This window comes from Rana temporaria, chromosome 11 (genome assembly GCF_905171775.1).
Source record: "Rana temporaria chromosome 11, aRanTem1.1, whole genome shotgun sequence".
Taxonomy (NCBI): Eukaryota; Metazoa; Chordata; class Amphibia; order Anura; family Ranidae; genus Rana; species Rana temporaria.
In genome coordinates, this window is record NC_053499.1 from 287502 (window position 1) to 305349 (window position 17848).

The following is a 17848-nucleotide window of genomic DNA, read 5'->3' on the forward strand; positions in this document are numbered from 1 at the left end:
CCCCCTATTACTGTCACATGGGATGTTTACATTCATTATAGACCCCAGATCTCTCCATAAAGAGGACCTGTCACCTCCTATTACTGTCACATGGGATGTTTACATTCATTATAGACCCCAGATCCCTCCATAAAGAGGACCTGTCACCTCCTATTACTGTCACATGGGATGTTTACATTATAGACCCCAGATCTCTCCATAAAGAGGACCTGTCACCCCCTATTACTGTCACATGGGATGTGTACATTATAGACCCCAGATCCCTCCATAAAGAGGACCTGTCACCTCCTATTACTGTCACATGGGATGTTTACATTCATTATAGACCCCAGATCTCTCCATAAAGAGGACCTGTCACCTCCTATTACTGTCACATGGGATGTTTACATTATAGACCCCAGATCTCTCCATAAAGAGGACCTGTCACCCCCTATTACTGTCACATGGGATGTTTACATTCATTATAGACCCCAGATCCCTCCATAAAGAGGACCTGTCACCCCCTATTACTGTCACATGGGATGTTTACATTCATTATAGACCCCAGATCCCTCCATAAAGAGGACCTGTCACCTCCTATTACTGTCACATGGGATGTTTACATTATAGACCCCAGATCCCTCCATAAAGAGGACCTGTCACCTCCTATTACTGTCACATGGGATGTTTACATTCATTATAGACCCCAGATCCCTCCATAAAGAGGACCTGTCACCCCCTATTACTGTCACATGGGATGTTTACATTATAGACCCCAGATCCCTCCATAAAGAGGACCTGTCACCTCCTATTACTGTCACATGGGATGTTTACATTCATTATAGACCCCAGATCTCTCCATAAAGAGGACCTGTCACCTCCTATTACTGTCACATGGGATGTTTACATTATAGACCCCAGATCACTCCATAAAGAGGACCTGTCACCCCCTATTACTGTCACATGGGATGTTTACATTCATTATAGACCCCAGATCCCTCCATAAAGAGGACCTGTCACCCCCTATTACTGTCACATGGGATGTTTACATTCATTATAGACCCCAGATCTCTCCATAAAGAGGACCTGTCACCTCCTATTACTGTCACATGGGATGTTTACATTCATTATAGACCCCAGATCTCTCCATAAAGAGGACCTGTCACCTCCTATTACTGTCACATGGGATGTTTACATTCATTATAGACCCCAGATCTCTCCATAAAGAGGACCTGTCACCTCCTATTACTGTCACATGGGATGTTTACATTATAGACCCCAGATCTCTCCATAAAGAGGACCTGTCACCCCCTATTACTGTCACAAGGGATGTTTACATTCATTATAGACCCCAGATCTCTCCATAAAGAGGACCTGTCACCTCCTATTACTGTCACATGGGATGTTTACATTATAGACCCCAGATCTCTCCATAAAGAGGACCTGTCACCTCCTATTACTGTCACAAGGGAGGTTTACATTCATTATAGACCCCAGATCTCTCCATAAAGAGGACCTGTCACCTCCTATTACTGTCACATGGGATGTTTACATTCATTATAGACCCCAGATCTCTCCATAAAGAGGACCTGTCACCTCCTATTACTGTCACATGGGATGTGTACATTATAGACCCCAGATCCCTCCATAAAGAGGACCTGTCACCTCCTATTACTGTCACATGGGATGTTTACATTCATTATAGACCCCAGATCTCTCCATAAAGAGGACCTGTCACCTCCTATTACTGTCACATGGGATGTTTAAATTCATTATAGACCCCAGATATCTCCATAAAGATGTCCTGTCACCCCCTATTACTGTCACAAGGGAGGTTTACATTCATTATAGACCCCAGATCTCTCCATAAAGAGGACCTGTCACCTCCTATTACTGTCACATGGGATGTTTACATTATAGACCCCAGATCTCTCCATAAAGAGGACCTGTCACCACCTATTACTGTCACAAGGGAGGTTTAAATTCATTATAGACCCCAGATCTCTCCATAAAGAGGACCTGTCACCTCCTATTACTGTCACATGGGATGTTTACATTCATTATAGACCCCAGATCTCTCCATAAAGAGGACCTGTCACCCCCTATTACTGTCACATGAGATGTTTACATTCATTATAGACCCCAGATCTCTCCATAAAGAGGACCTGTCACCTCCTATTACTGTCACAAGGGAGGTTTACATTCATTATAGACCCCAGATCTCTCCATAAAGAGGACCTGTCACCTCCTATTACTGTCACATGGGATGTTTACATTCATTATAGACCCCAGATCTCTCCATAAAGAGGACCTGTCACCTCCTATTACTGTCACATGGGATGTTTACATTCATTATAGACCCCAGATCTCTCCATAAAGAGGACCTGTCACCACCTATTACTGTCACATGGGATGTTTACATTCATTATAGACCCCAGATCTCTCCATAAAGAGGACCTGTCACCTCCTATTACTGTCACATGGGATGTTTACATTCATTATAGACCCCAGATCTCTCCATAAAGAGGACCTGTCACCACCTATTACTGTCACATGGGATGTTTACATTCATTATAGACCCCAGATCTCTCCATAAAGAGGACCTGTCACCCCCTATTACTGTCACATGGGATGTTTACATTATAGACCCCAGATCCCTCCATAAAGAGGACCTGTCACCACCTATTACTGTCACATGGGATGTTTACATTCATTATAGACCCCAGATCTCTCCATAAAGAGGACCTGTCACCACCTATTACTGTCACATGGGAGGTTTACATTCATTATAGACCCCAGATCTCTCCATAAAGAGGACCTGTCACCTCCTATTACTGTCACATGGGATGTTTACATTCATTATAGACCCCAGATCTCTCCATAAAGAGGACCTGTCACCTCCTATTACTGTCACATGGGATGTTTACATTCATTATAGACCCCAGATCTCTCCATAAAGAGGATCTGTCACCTCCTATTACTGTCACATGGGATGTTTACATTCATTATAGACCCCAGATCTCTCCATAAAGAGGACCTGTCACCTCCTATTACTGTCACATGGGATGTTTACACTCATTATAGACCCCAGATCTCTCCATAAAGAGGACCTGTCACCCCCTATTACTGTCACATGGGAGGTTTACATTCATTATAGACCCCAGATCTCTCCATAAAGAGGACCTGTCACCTCCTATTACTGTCACATGGGATGTTTACATTCATTATAGACCCCAGATCTCTCCATAAAGAGGACCTGTCACCTCCTATTACTGTCACATGGGATGTTTACATTCATTATAGACCCCAGATCTCTCCATAAAGAGGACCTGTCACCCCCTATTACTGTCACATGGGATGTTTACATTCATTATAGACCCCAGATCTCTCCATAAAGAGGACCTGTCACCCCCTATTACTGTCACATGGGATGTTTACATTATAGACCCCAGATCCCTCCATAAAGAGGACCTGTCACCTCCTATTACTGTCACATGGGATGTTTACATTCATTATAGACCCCAGATCTCTCCATAAAGAGGACCTGTCACCTCCTATTACTGTCACATGGGATGTTTACATTCATTATAGACCCCAGATCCCTCCATAAAGAGGACCTGTCACCTCCTATTACTGTCACATGGGATGTTTACATTATAGACCCCAGATCTCTCCATAAAGAGGACCTGTCACCCCCTATTACTGTCACATGGGATGTTTACATTATAGACCCCAGATCCCTCCATAAAGAGGACCTGTCACCTCCTATTACTGTCACATGGGATGTTTACATTCATTATAGACCCCAGATCTCTCCATAAAGAGGACCTGTCACCTCCTATTACTGTCACATGGGATGTTTACATTATAGACCCCAGATCTCTCCATAAAGAGGACCTGTCACCACCTATTACTGTCACATGGGATGTTTACATTCATTATAGACCCCAGATCCCTCCATAAAGAGGACCTGTCACCCCCTATTACTGTCACATGGGATGTTTACATTCATTATAGACCCCAGATCCCTCCATAAAGAGGACCTGTCACCTCCTATTACTGTCACATGGGATGTTTACATTATAGACCCCAGATCCCTCCATAAAGAGGACCTGTCACCTCCTATTACTGTCACATGGGATGTTTACATTCATTATAGACCCCAGATCCCTCCATAAAGAGGACCTGTCACCTCCTATTACTGTCACATGGGATGTTTACATTATAGACCCCAGATCCCTCCATAAAGAGGACCTGTCACCTCCTATTACTGTCACATGGGATGTTTACATTCATTATAGACCCCAGATCTCTCCATAAAGAGGACCTGTCACCTCCTATTACTGTCACATGGGATGTTTACATTATAGACCCCAGATCACTCCATAAAGAGGACCTGTCACCCCCTATTACTGTCACATGGGATGTTTACATTCATTATAGACCCCAGATCCCTCCATAAAGAGGACCTGTCACCCCCTATTACTGTCACATGGGATGTTTACATTCATTATAGACCCCAGATCTCTCCATAAAGAGGACCTGTCACCTCCTATTACTGTCACATGGGATGTGTACATTATAGACCCCAGATCCCTCCATAAAGAGGACCTGTCACCTCCTATTACTGTCACATGGGATGTTTACATTATAGACCCCAGATCTCTCCATAAAGAGGACCTGTCACCCCCTATTACTGTCACAAGGGATGTTTACATTCATTATAGACCCCAGATCTCTCCATAAAGAGGACCTGTCACCTCCTATTACTGTCACATGGGATGTTTACATTATAGACCCCAGATCTCTCCATAAAGAGGACCTGTCACCTCCTATTACTGTCACATGGGAGGTTTACATTCATTATAGACCCCAGATCTCTCCATAAAGAGGACCTGTCACCTCCTATTACTGTCACATGGGATGTTTACATTCATTATAGACCCCAGATCTCTCCATAAAGAGGACCTGTCACCTCCTATTACTGTCACATGGGATGTGTACATTATAGACCCCAGATCTCTCCATAAAGAGGACCTGTCACCTCCTATTACTGTCACATGGGATGTTTACATTCATTATAGACCCCAGATCTCTCCATAAAGAGGACCTGTCACCTCCTATTACTGTCACATGGGATGTTTACATTATTTATAGACCCCAGATCTCTCCATAAAGAGGACCTGTCACCCCCTATTACTGTCACATGGGAGGTTTACATTCATTATAGACCCCAGATCTCTCCATAAAGAGGACCTGTCACCTCCTATTACTGTCACATGGGATGTTTACATTATAGACCCCAGATCTCTCCATAAAGAGGACCTGTCACCACCTATTACTGTCACAAGGGAGGTTTACATTCATTATAGACCCCAGATCTCTCCATAAAGAGGACCTGTCACCTCCTATTACTGTCACATGGGATGTTTACATTCATTATAGACCCCAGATCTCTCCATAAAGAGGACCTGTCACCCCCTATTACTGTCACATGAGATGTTTACATTCATTATAGACCCCAGATCTCTCCATAAAGAGGACCTGTCACCTCCTATTACTGTCACAAGGGATGTTTACATTCATTATAGACCCCAGATCTCTCCATAAAGAGGACCTGTCACCTCCTATTACTGTCACAAGGGAGGTTTTTATTCATTATAGACCCCAGATCTCTCCATAAAGAGGACCTGTCACCCCCTATTACTGTCACATGGGATGTTTACATTCATTATAGACCCCAGATCCCTCCATAAAGAGGACCTGTCACCTCCTATTACTGTCACATGGGATGTTTACATTCATTATAGACCCCAGATCTCTCCATAAAGAGGACCTGTCACCCCCTATTACTGTCACATGGGATGTTTACATTATAGACCCCAGATCCCTCCATAAAGAGGACCTGTCACCTCCTATTACTGTCACATGGGATGTTTACATTCATTATAGACCCCAGATCTCTCCATAAAGAGGACCTGTCACCTCCTATTACTGTCACATGGGATGTTTACATTCATTATAGACCCCAGATCCTCCATAAAGAGGACCTGTCACCTCCTATTACTGTCACATGGGATGTTTACATTATAGACCCCAGATCTCTCCATAAAGAGGACCTGTCACCCCCTATTACTGTCACATGGGATGTTTACATTATAGACCCCAGATCCCTCCATAAAGAGGACCTGTCACCTCCTATTACTGTCACATGGGATGTTTACATTCATTATAGACCCCAGATCTCTCCATAAAGAGGACCTGTCACCCCCTATTACTGTCACATGGGATGTTTACATTCATTATAGACCCCAGATCTCTCCATAAAGAGGACCTGTCACCTCCTATTACTGTCACATGGGATGTTTACATTCATTATAGACCCCAGATCCCTCCATAAAGAGGACCTGTCACCTCCTATTACTGTCACATGGGATGTTTACATTATAGACCCCAGATCTCTCCATAAAGAGGACCTGTCACCCCCTATTACTGTCACATGGGATGTGTACATTATAGACCCCAGATCCCTCCATAAAGAGGACCTGTCACCTCCTATTACTGTCACATGGGATGTTTACATTCATTATAGACCCCAGATCTCTCCATAAAGAGGACCTGTCACCTCCTATTACTGTCACATGGGATGTTTACATTATAGACCCCAGATCTCTCCATAAAGAGGACCTGTCACCACCTATTACTGTCACATGGGATGTTTACATTCATTATAGACCCCAGATCCCTCCATAAAGAGGACCTGTCACCCCCTATTACTGTCACATGGGATGTTTACATTCATTATAGACCCCAGATCCCTCCATAAAGAGGACCTGTCACCTCCTATTACTGTCACATGGGATGTTTACATTATAGACCCCAGATCCCTCCATAAAGAGGACCTGTCACCTCCTATTACTGTCACATGGGATGTTTACATTCATTATAGACCCCAGATCCCTCCATAAAGAGGACCTGTCACCACCTATTACTGTCACATGGGATGTTTACATTATAGACCCCAGATCCCTCCATAAAGAGGACCTGTCACCTCCTATTACTGTCACATGGGATGTTTACATTCATTATAGACCCCAGATCTCTCCATAAAGAGGACCTGTCACCTCCTATTACTGTCACATGGGATGTTTACATTATAGACCCCAGATCCCTCCATAAAGAGGACCTGTCACCCCCTATTACTGTCACATGGGATGTTTACATTCATTATAGACCCCAGATCCCTCCATAAAGAGGACCTGTCACCCCCTATTACTGTCACATGGGATGTTTACATTCATTATAGACCCCAGATCTCTCCATAAAGAGGACCTGTCACCTCCTATTACTGTCACATGGGATGTGTACATTATAGACCCCAGATCCCTCCATAAAGAGGACCTGTCACCTCCTATTACTGTCACATGGGATGTTTACATTCATTATAGACCCCAGATCTCTCCATAAAGAGGACCTGTCACCTCCTATTACTGTCACATGGGATGTTTACATTATAGACCCCAGATCTCTCCATAAAGAGGACCTGTCACCCCCTATTACTGTCACATGGGATGTTTACATTCATTATAGACCCCAGATCTCTCCATAAAGAGGACCTGTCACCTCCTATTACTGTCACATGGGATGTTTACATTATAGACCCCAGATCTCTCCATAAAGAGGACCTGTCACCTCCTATTACTGTCACATGGGAGGTTTACATTCATTATAGACCCCAGATCTCTCCATAAAGAGGACCTGTCACCTCCTATTACTGTCACATGGGATGTTTACATTCATTATAGACCCCAGATCTCTCCATAAAGAGGACCTGTCACCTCCTATTACTGTCACATGGGATGTGTACATTATAGACCCCAGATCCCTCCATAAAGAGGACCTGTCACCTCCTATTACTGTCACATGGGATGTTTACATTCATTATAGACCCCAGATCTCTCCATAAAGAGGACCTGTCACCTCCTATTACTGTCACATGGGATGTTTACATTCATTATAGACCCCAGATATCTCCATAAAGAGGTCCTGTCACCCCCTATTACTGTCACAAGGGAGGTTTACATTCATTATAGACCCCAGATCTCTCCATAAAGAGGACCTGTCACCTCCTATTACTGTCACATGGGATGTTTACATTATAGACCCCAGATCTCTCCATAAAGAGGACCTGTCACCACCTATTACTGTCACAAGGGAGGTTTACATTCATTATAGACCCCAGATCTCTCCATAAAGAGGACCTGTCACCTCCTATTACTGTCACATGGGATGTTTACATTCATTATAGACCCCAGATCTCTCCATAAAGAGGACCTGTCACCCCCTATTACTGTCACATGAGATGTTTACATTCATTATAGACCCCAGATCTCTCCATAAAGAGGACCTGTCACCTCCTATTACTGTCACAAGGGAGGTTTACATTCATTATAGACCCCAGATCTCTCCATAAAGAGGACCTGTCACCTCCTATTACTGTCACAAGGGAGGTTTACATTCATTATAGACCCCAGATCTCTCCATAAAGAGGACCTGTCACCTCCTATTACTGTCACATGGGATGTTTACATTCATTATAGACCCCAGATCTCTCCATAAAGAGGACCTGTCACCTCCTATTACTGTCACATGGGATGTTTACATTCATTATAGACCCCAGATCTCTCCATAAAGAGGACCTGTCACCACCTATTACTGTCACAAGGGAGGTTTACATTCATTATAGACCCCAGATCTCTCCATAAAGAGGACCTGTCACCTCCTATTACTGTCACAAGGGAGGTTTACATTCATTATAGACCCCAGATCTCTCCATAAAGAGGACCTGTCACCACCTATTACTGTCACATGGGATGTTTACATTCATTATAGACCCCAGATCTCTCCATAAAGAGGACCTGTCACCTCCTATTACTGTCACATGGGATGTTTACATTCATTATAGACCCCAGATCTCTCCATAAAGAGGACCTGTCACCTCCTATTACTGTCACATGGGATGTTTACATTCATTATAGACCCCAGATCTCTCCATAAAGAGGACCTGTCACCTCTATTACTGTCACATGGGATGTTTACACTCATTATAGACCCCAGATCTCTCCATAAAGAGGACCTGTCACCCCCTATTACTGTCACATGGGATGTTTACATTCATTATAGACCCCAGATCTCTCCATAAAGAGGACCTGTCACCTCCTATTACTGTCACATGGGATGTTTACATTCATTATAGACCCCAGATCTCTCCATAAAGAGGACCTGTCACCTCCTATTACTGTCACATGGGATGTTTACATTCATTATAGACCCCAGATCTCTCCATAAAGAGGACCTGTCACCCCCTATTACTGTCACATGGGATGTTTACATTCATTATAGACCCCAGATCTCTCCATAAAGAGGACCTGTCACCCCCTATTACTGTCACATGGGATGTTTACATTATAGACCCCAGATCCCTCCATAAAGAGGACCTGTCACCTCCTATTACTGTCACATGGGATGTTTACATTCATTATAGACCCCAGATCTCTCCATAAAGAGGACCTGTCACCTCCTATTACTGTCACATGGGATGTTTACATTCATTATAGACCCCAGATCCCTCCATAAAGAGGACCTGTCACCTCCTATTACTGTCACATGGGATGTTTACATTATAGACCCCAGATCTCTCCATAAAGAGGACCTGTCACCCCCTATTACTGTCACATGGGATGTGTACATTATAGACCCCAGATCCCTCCATAAAGAGGACCTGTCACCTCCTATTACTGTCACATGGGATGTTTACATTCATTATAGACCCCAGATCTCTCCATAAAGAGGACCTGTCACCTCCTATTACTGTCACATGGGATGTTTACATTATAGACCCCAGATCTCTCCATAAAGAGGACCTGTCACCACCTATTACTGTCACATGGGATGTTTACATTCATTATAGACCCCAGATCCCTCCATAAAGAGGACCTGTCACCCCCTATTACTGTCACATGGGATGTTTACATTCATTATAGACCCCAGATCCCTCCATAAAGAGGACCTGTCACCTCCTATTACTGTCACATGGGATGTTTACATTATAGACCCCAGATCCCTCCATAAAGAGGACCTGTCACCTCCTATTACTGTCACATGGGATGTTTACATTCATTATAGACCCCAGATCCCTCCATAAAGAGGACCTGTCACCTCCTATTACTGTCACATGGGATGTTTACATTATAGACCCCAGATCCCTCCATAAAGAGGACCTGTCACCTCCTATTACTGTCACATGGGATGTTTACATTCATTATAGACCCCAGATCTCTCCATAAAGAGGACCTGTCACCTCCTATTACTGTCACATGGGATGTTTACATTATAGACCCCAGATCACTCCATAAAGAGGACCTGTCACCCCCTATTACTGTCACATGGGATGTTTACATTCATTATAGACCCCAGATCCCTCCATAAAGAGGACCTGTCACCCCCTATTACTGTCACATGGGATGTTTACATTCATTATAGACCCCAGATCTCTCCATAAAGAGGACCTGTCACCTCCTATTACTGTCACATGGGATGTGTACATTATAGACCCCAGATCCCTCCATAAAGAGGACCTGTCACCTCCTATTACTGTCACATGGGATGTTTACATTCATTATAGACCCCAGATCTCTCCATAAAGAGGACCTGTCACCTCCTATTACTGTCACATGGGATGTTTACATTATAGACCCCAGATCTCTCCATAAAGAGGACCTGTCACCCCCTATTACTGTCACAAGGGATGTTTACATTCATTATAGACCCCAGATCTCTCCATAAAGAGGACCTGTCACCTCCTATTACTGTCACATGGGATGTTTACATTATAGACCCCAGATCTCTCCATAAAGAGGACCTGTCACCTCCTATTACTGTCACAAGGGAGGTTTACATTCATTATAGACCCCAGATCTCTCCATAAAGAGGACCTGTCACCTCCTATTACTGTCACATGGGATGTTTACATTCATTATAGACCCCAGATCTCTCCATAAAGAGGACCTGTCACCTCCTATTACTGTCACATGGGATGTGTACATTATAGACCCCAGATCTCTCCATAAAGAGGACCTGTCACCTCCTATTACTGTCACATGGGATGTTTACATTCATTATAGACCCCAGATCTCTCCATAAAGAGGACCTGTCACCTCCTATTACTGTCACATGGGATGTTTACATTCATTATAGACCCCAGATATCTCCATAAAGAGGTCCTGTCACCCCCTATTACTGTCACAAGGGAGGTTTACATTCATTATAGACCCCAGATCTCTCCATAAAGAGGACCTGTCACCTCCTATTACTGTCACATGGGATGTTTACATTATAGACCCCAGATCTCTCCATAAAGAGGACCTGTCACCACCTATTACTGTCACAAGGGAGGTTTACATTCATTATAGACCCCAGATCTCTCCATAAAGAGGACCTGTCACCTCCTATTACTGTCACATGGGATGTTTACATTCATTATAGACCCCAGATCTCTCCATAAAGAGGACCTGTCACCCCCTATTACTGTCACATGAGATGTTTACATTCATTATAGACCCCAGATCTCTCCATAAAGAGGACCTGTCACCTCCTATTACTGTCACAAGGGAGGTTTACATTCATTATAGACCCCAGATCTCTCCATAAAGAGGACCTGTCACCTCCTATTACTGTCACAAGGGAGGTTTACATTCATTATAGACCCCAGATCTCTCCATAAAGAGGACCTGTCACCTCCTATTACTGTCACATGGGATGTTTACATTCATTATAGACCCCAGATCTCTCCATAAAGAGGACCTGTCACCTCCTATTACTGTCACAAGGGAGGTTTACATTCATTATAGACCCCAGATCTCTCCATAAAGAGGACCTGTCACCACCTATTACTGTCACAAGGGAGGTTTACATTCATTATAGACCCCAGATCTCTCCATAAAGAGGACCTGTCACCTCCTATTACTGTCACAAGGGAGGTTTACATTCATTATAGACCCCAGATCTCTCCATAAAGAGGACCTGTCACCACCTATTACTGTCACATGGGATGTTTACATTCATTATAGACCCCAGATCTCTCCATAAAGAGGACCTGTCACCTCCTATTACTGTCACATGGGATGTTTACATTCATTATAGACCCCAGATCTCTCCATAAAGAGGATCTGTCACCTCCTATTACTGTCACATGGGATGTTTACATTCATTATAGACCCCAGATCTCTCCATAAAGAGGACCTGTCACCTTCTATTACTGTCACATGGGATGTTTACACTCATTATAGACCCCAGATCTCTCCATAAAGAGGACCTGTCACCCCCTATTACTGTCACATGGGAGGTTTACATTCATTATAGACCCCAGATCTCTCCATAAAGAGGACCTGTCAACTCCTATTACAGTCACATGGGATGTTTACATTCATTATAGACCCCAGATCTCTCCATAAAGAGGACCTGTCACCCCCTATTACTGTCACATGGGAGGTTTACATTCATTATAGACCCCAGATCTCTCCATAAAGAGGACCTGTCACCCCCTATTACTGTCACATGGGAGGTTTACATTCATTATAGACCCCAGATCTCTCCATAAAGAGGACCTGTCACCTCCTATTACTGTCACATGGGATGTTTACATTCATTATAGACCCCAGATCTCTCCATAAAGAGGACCTGTCACCCCCTATTACTGTCACATGGGAGGTTTACATTCATTATAGACCCCAGATCTCTCCATAAAGAGGACCTGTCACCCCTATTACTGTCACATGGGATGTTTACATTCATTATAGACCCCAGATCTCTCCATAAAGAGGACCTGTCACCTCCTATTACTGTCACATGGGATGTTTACATTCATTATAGACCCCAGATCTCTCCATAAAGAGGACCTGTCACCTCCTATTACTGTCACATGGGATGTTTACATTCATTATAGACCCCAGATCTCTCCATAAAGAGGACCTGTCACCTCCTATTACTGTCACATGGGATGTTTACATTCATTATAGACCCCAGATCTCTCCATAAAGAGGACCTGTCACCCCTATTACTGTCACATGGGATGTTTACATTCATTATAGACCCCAGATCTCTCCATAAAGAGGACCTGTCACCCCCTATTACTGTCACATGGGATGTTTACATTCATTATAGACCCCAGATCCCTCCATAAAGAGGACCTGTCACCTCCTATTACTGTCACATGGGATGTTTACATTCATTATAGACCCCAGATCCCTCCATAAAGAGGACCTGTCACCCCTATTACTGTCACATGGGATGTTTACATTCATTATAGACCCCAGATCTCTCCATAAAGAGGACCTGTCACCTCCTATTACTGTCACATGGGATGTTTACATTCATTATAGACCCCAGATCTCTCCATAAAGAGGACCTGTCACCCCCTATTACTGTCACATGGGATGTTTACATTCATTATAGACCCCAGATCTCTCCATTAAGAGGACCTGTCACCCCCTATTACTGTCACATGGGATGTTTACATTCATTATAGACCCCAGATCTCTCCATAAAGAGGACCTGTCACCTCCTATTATGTGTATTTACGCACATTTACACATGTCCTGTACATCTCATCATCAAGTTTTTACAGAAGAACCGTCCATCACCAGGAATATTTGATGTTCATACCAAAAGCCTAGAGTGACCCCTAAATTTCCAGCACCCCCCCCCCCCCCAGTCACAGTAATATCTCCAGTTACCAAAACTTGCCAATGTGTTTTTTTTATAAAAGGCGACTTGTTTGTGTTCTTCAAAAGCCGGCGTGATGAAAACATAACATTTGAAGTGTAACGGGCATCCAGGCCTTTCCCGGGAGCCAGCTGAGCCAAATGAACATGTAATTGGCAAATTAGGAAATGACGAGACACTTGTCAGTCATCTCTGATGGGACATTCATCAAAAATGCCATTCGCAAGATTAATAATTTGTACTTTTCCATAATGGAGGGGTGGGGGAGGGGCAGCGCCTATTTACGGCTATTAATAGCATTCAATATCTACTTCGTTACGTGACGCCATTTAAAGGTAATAAAAAAAATTCCACAGTAATCTGCATATTCCAGTCTACAATTTCTCTAAAAATAATGGCCGTTCCGTAATTGGAGAGATATAAATGACAGTCGGGAGATGAGAGGGGGGGGGGGGCGCCGTATTTTGTTTTATGACATAAACAGGGAGGCTTCTCGCTGGAGAAATTGAATTTAATTCCTGAAAATAACTGGAGGAAAGACGCAGAAAACACAGATTTGTTTGCTGCCCTCCTAAAACAATTCATAAAAACATCTAAACATTTTTTTTTTTAAATAATTTTATATAATAATAAAAAAAAAAATCACTTCCAACTGTGAAAAGATATCTATAAATGTATTTATAAAATATATATATATATATATATATATATATATAAAACATAAGGCAATTTTCTACATCCATTTGTGATTTTTTTTCTAAAAATTCTGTATTAATTCAAAAAATATTACTGGAACAATGGGCCAGATTCACAAATGAAATACGACGGCGTATCTCCTGATACGCCGTCGTATCTCCTGATACGCCGTCGTATCTCTGTTTCTATCTATGCGGCGGGTTCATAGAATCAGTTACGCATAGATATTCAGAAGATCCGACAGGTGTAATAGTTTTACACTGTCGGATCTTAAGATGCAATACCGCGGCCGCCGCTGGGGGAAGTTCGCGTCGTAAACCAGCGCCGGGTATGCAAATTAGGAGTTACGGCGATTCACGACGGATTTTCGCGTTCGCTACGTTGCCGCTAGTCTAGTTTCCCGTCGCAAAGTTAGTCGTTTTTTAAAGTGCCTTAACTTTACACAGCAATCGTATTGCTGTGTAAAGTATGGCCGTCGTTCCCGCGGCGAAATGAAAAAAAATAACGTCGTTTGCGTAAGCCGTCCGGGAATACGGAATTACGCTACGCGCGTCGCCGTTCAAAAAAATGACGTCACTTCGCGCAAAGCACGGCGGGAGTTTGGAAACGGAGCATGCGCGGTAGGTCCGGCGCGGGAGCGCGCCTAATTTAAATGGCACACGCCCATTTGAATTGGCCCGCCTTGCGGCGTAGGTTTTCATCGCAAGTGCTTGGTGAATCAGGCACTTGCGATGAAAAATTGCGGCGGTGTAACGTATCTAGGATACGTTACGCCGCCGCGATTCTACGTGAATCTGGCCCAATAAGACAGAGAAGAATATAACGTTTTTTTTAGAGGGTTTAAGTGGATTTTTCAATTTTTTTTTCTTAAAGTGGAGGTTCACCCGGAAATTACTATTTTTACTCTTAGATTGAGGCTCATTTTGTGAAGGGGAATCGGCTAGTTTTTTTTAAAAATCGAAGCCGTACTTACCTTTTTAGAGAGCTATCTTCTCCGCCGCTTCCGGGTATGGGCTGCGGGACTGGGCGTTCCTATTTTGATTGACAGTCTTCCGAAAGGCTTCCGCCGGTCGCATCCATCGTGTCACGATTTTCCGAAAGTAGCCGAACGTCGGTGCGCAGGCGCCGTATAGAGCCGCACCGACGTTCGGCTTCTTTCGGCTACTCGTGACGCGATGGATGCGACCGGCGGAAGCCTTTCGGAAGACTGTCAATCAAAATAGGAACGCCCAGTCCCGAAGACCATACCCAGAAGTACAGGTTCGATTTTTAAAAAAATAGCCGATTCCCCTTCACAAAATGAGCCTCAATCTAAGGTTAAAAAAATGTTTTTACGGTGAACTCCCACTTTAAGATATTCTGTATTTCAAGTGTTTCCAAAAATTACAGCAATTATCTCTGTATAAAATATAATAATCATTATAATTTAATGCAAAATTGTCTTTGCGCACTAAGAATAATTCTTCATGGCTTGCTGGATATAAAATACAGTATCATCTTGATCTAAATATACTTTTTTTTTTTTTTCGAGAGGGAAAAGAAAGAAGGGCGCCTGATGTATGAAAACTGCTGAATGTATTTTGTTTTTTTTGTTCCTTGTGTTTTATATTTAGCACTGCACATTTTCAGGAGAAAGGCAGGCATTGTTTATAGTGTAATCCGGGTTGTCATTTTCGTCAAACAATTCTGCGAAGAGAGGAGCAGACGGGGGAGAAAAATACGTTTTTTTTTTATTTTAAAAGAAAATTTAGAAATGAAGAATAACTAATGTAAAGTAATGTGTTTGGTTGATAAAAAAATAAAAAATAAAATCCTTCTTTTAGTTTTGCATTAATCTAGCAAGAACTAATACAAAGAAAATCCACTGTCTGACCACACCAACCTGGGGTCAGTATGACCTGGGCCCTTTAGATCCTCGGGGGCGGGAGCATTTATATTCTGCTTACCTGGCCCTGGTGGGAACAGTTTATGTGGTACCCTCTACTTAGGTGAGTTGGTAAACATCTCCATGATGGGACCCTTCCATTCTTAAGATCCTTAGGGGCGGGAGGATTTATAGTCTGCATACTTGGCCCTGGTAGGAACAGTTTTTGTAGTACCCTCTACTTAGGTGAACTGGTAAAGATCTCCATGCTGGGACCCTTCCATTCTTCAGATCCTCAGGGGCGGGAGGATTTATAGTCTGCTTACTTGGCCCTGGTAGGAACAGTTTTTGTAGTACCCTCTACTTAGATGAACTGGTAAAGATCTCCATGATGGGACCTGTTGAATTACTAGGATCCTCAGGGGCGGAGGGATTTATATTCTGCTTACTGTTAAAAAAGGGGGGATAGGGTTGGGACTTTAGATGAGGCATATGATAGAAACTACCACAGGCCTCCATCCCAGTATATGGATAAAAGGGGGGGGGAGGGTTTGGGACTTTAAATGAGATGCGTTTTTAGCAGTATGCGATTAAATATATATATGGAATATCTATCTATCTAATCTATTGATTAGCACGCCTGTGCTCCTTTTTAGGAGACTTTAAAATTCATAGTTAGGACTGCAGTACACAGAGGGCCTTGACGCGGCCTGCAGCTCACACAGGTATCTGCAAATACATGCAATCAAACCTCTGTTACAGCTAGACAGATTAATTTGGCTTAGTGCTTTTTTGGGTGGTGACTTTGAGCCTGGCTATTATGGAAACATTTTTTATATTCCATATATATATATATATTTAATCGCATACTGCTAAAAACACATCTCATTTAAAGTCCCAAACCCTCCCCCCCCTTTTATATATTCTGCTTACTTAGCCATGGTGGGAAATGTGGTACCCTCTACTTAGGTGAACTGGTAAACATCTCCATGATGGGACCCTTCTATTCTTAAGATCCTTAGGGGCGGGAGGATTCTATATTCTGCTTACTTGGCCCTGGTGGGAACAGTTTACATGGTACCGACTACTTAGGTGAACTGGTAAAGATTTCCATGACGGGTCTTCTTCCATTCTTCAGGTGCTCAGGGGTGGGAGGATTTATAGTCTGCTTACCTGGCCCTGGTAGAAACAGTTTACGTGGTACCCTCTACTTAGGTGAACTGGTAAAGATCTCCATGCTAGGACCTCTTGCCTTATTCAGATCCTCAGGGGCGGAGGGATTTATATTCTGCTTACTTAGCCATGGTGGGAACAGTTTATGTGGTACCATGTACTTAGGTGAACTGGTAAATCTCCATGATGAGACCCTTCCATTCTTAAGATCCTCAGGGGCGGGAGGATTTATAGTCTGCTTACTTGGCCCTGGTAGGAACAGTTTGCGTGGTACCCTCTACAAAGGTGAAATGGTAAACATCTCCATGATGGGACCTCTTGCATTATTAGGATCCTCAGGGGCGGAGGGATTTA